This window comes from Bubalus kerabau, chromosome 1 (genome assembly GCF_029407905.1).
Source record: "Bubalus kerabau isolate K-KA32 ecotype Philippines breed swamp buffalo chromosome 1, PCC_UOA_SB_1v2, whole genome shotgun sequence".
Classification (NCBI taxonomy): Eukaryota; Metazoa; Chordata; class Mammalia; order Artiodactyla; family Bovidae; genus Bubalus; species Bubalus kerabau.
Genome location: NC_073624.1, coordinates 1,319,982 through 1,322,571, shown reverse-complemented (window position 1 = coordinate 1,322,571; position 2,590 = coordinate 1,319,982). Strand labels below are relative to the sequence as shown.

The following is a 2,590-nucleotide window of genomic DNA, read 5'->3' as shown; positions in this document are numbered from 1 at the left end:
AATGCCAACCTGAGCTCGGGTAGGAAGTCACGGACGGCTTTGCACACAGACTGTGCATATGAGGCAAGAGTTCAATGTCATTTCCTAGCAACATCTGGAATGTCTCAAAAACAGACTTCTGTTTGGTTAATTTTACACAAAGTCAAGTGGAAATAAGAGAGCAAACACCCCAACACAAGGCTTTGGTTTGTTTTACTTATGTCTCTTAAATGCTTTGTGTTTCAACGGGCCCATTAAAGTTACTTTTGGAAGGATTTCGAGGGAAGTCTGTAATGCAATGGGTCCATCAGAATCCCAATGAGGGTGGTAGGAACCAACGTTTGTAATTAGATTTTTCTATTGAGATCATTGTGAATAGGCACACAATTATAAGGAATAATGCCATGGGGAAATCCCATGTAACTTTACCCATTTCCCCCAAACTGTAATCTCATATCACATCCAGGGCGTTAATACTGATACAACTCACCAACTTCATTCAGACGCCCCCACATTCACCTGTGTGTGTGGGGGTGGGGTGGGGTGGTGTTTGTTTAGCTCTGTGTCAACACTTTGCTTTTCACTGAGAAGACGGTGGAGTGATGGCCAGGGACCCTGAAGGACGAGGCCCTGGAGGAAGCCTGCCCGTAGCAGGAGGGCTCCCGGCCGACATGGCACTGCCTTTATCTGCGTGCACCACACCAGGACACAATTATAAAAAACAAACTCACTTAACCTAGGCTAATGACAGCAGGAGAATCGCCCCCATTCTGTATTAATGGAAGTCAAATGGTGCCAAGCGCCATGGTAATTACGCAGAGGTTAAAAGCTTTCCAAGCAAGCCTTTCAATAACTGACTTTTTGAAAGACCTCTGGGACCTAAACAAACTCCCGATATTTATTCAGGCTGAAATTCTGACTCTCATTTAGATGGCTAAATTAATAAGCGTGGAGGCCGCTCCTCTTCTCCGACGACGCACTGGCTTTCATGTACCCCGCAGAGATGCATTAACATTCTGTAACACCATCCATTATTTGGAATTATTAATTCATCAGTTACTCAGTTGAAAAATCTGATGAGTCAATATGGCGAGAGGCAGGGAACGTGTAAGACCCTAGTGAAAAATTAGCAGATTGCTTAGGAAACAGTATTTAGGGAACACAAAGTGAGAAAAATCTTTCATAAATAATATCGAGCCTCTCGGGGGCCCTGCGTGTGCTCCCTCGTGAGTGGTGTCCCGTTGTTTCAGAATTTAATCTTCACACAGGCCACAGGCTGAGCCCCCAGGAGGGGTCTGCAGGAGGCTCCCTGGGACGGACTGCAGGGGTGGGGGCAGGTGATGGTCAAACACAACCGACAGGGACCAGGATGCTCAGGTGCACCAGAGGCACCCCTCCCTGCGGCTGGCCAGGGCGAGGGGGCCTGACCAGGAGAAACAGGAGCCATGCCACCCACATGCAAAGACACAGGGACACCCAACCCTCCCAGCCGCATCCCCCAGGAACTGCCATGGGGGTCTCTCCCATTTAGACAGGACACCCCAACCCTCCCAGCCACCTTCCCCAGGAACCGCCATGGGGGTCTTGCCAGTTTAGACCGGACACCCCAATGCTCTGAGCTGCCTCCCCCAGGAACTGCCATGGGGGTCTCTCCAGTTTAGACAGGACACCCCAACCCTCCCCAGCTGCCTTCTCCAGGAACCACTGTGGGGGTCTCCCGGTTTGGACAGGATACCCCAACCCTCCCCAGCCGCCTCCCCCAGGAACCGCCATGGGGGGGTCTCACCAATTTAGACAGGACACCCCAACCCTCCCAGCTGCCTCCCCCAGGAACTGCCATGGGGGTCTCGCCAGTTTAGACCAGACACCCCAATGCTTTGAGCTGCCTCCCCCAGGAACTGCCATGGGGGTCTCTCCAGTTTAGACAGGACACCCCAACCCTCCCCAGCTGCCTCCTCCAGGAACCGCTGTGGGGGTCTCCTGGTTTGGACAGGATACCCCAACCCTCCCAGCTGCCTCCCCCAGGAACCACCATGGGGGTCTCGCCAGTTTAGACCAGACACCCCAATGCTCCGAGCTGCCTCCCCCAGGAACTGCCATGGGGGTCTCTCCAGTTTAGACAGGACACCCCAACCCTCCCCAGCTGCCTCCTCCAGGAACCGCTGTGGGGGTCTCCCGGTTTGGACAGGATACCCCAACCCCCCCATCCGCCTCCCCCAGGAACCACTATGGGGGGTCTCACCAATTTAGAAAGGACACCCCAACCTTCCCAGCTGCCTCCCCCAGGAACCGCCATGAGGGTCTCCCGGTTTGGACAGCTCTTCCAGATGACCATTCACACACGGTGGCAGACGGCCAATGACAAATTGTGGTCGCTCACGGTGGCAGCATCTTCCCATCCTCTTAACCCCGTGATTAGTTGGGTGTCTGCAGAGAGACACTTAATTAGCACTTGTTAAATGGTGCTGCACCACGTCCGGCCCATGCGCAGGCTCTCAGGGCTCTGCGCACACAGTCCTGAGATGAGCCTCAGCAGGGTTGCTCATGGCCTCTGTGCAGACCCTGCGCCCTCCCTGGGGCCCTCAGCCCTGCCCGGAGCCCCCGCCTCCTG

At 54.1% G+C, this 2,590-nt stretch overlaps 1 long non-coding RNA gene across 1 annotated transcript; it reads right to left on the bottom strand.

Annotated features, from left to right (window-relative positions):
• Positions 1–612: 612 nt before the first annotated feature.
• LOC129641281 (uncharacterized) lies at positions 613–2,590 on the bottom strand. The gene is made up of 2 exons (XR_008709286.1): positions 2,222–2,590; positions 613–1,094 (listed from the first exon to the last, which is right to left on the bottom strand). It is a non-coding gene; the product is annotated as an uncharacterized LOC129641281 (long non-coding RNA).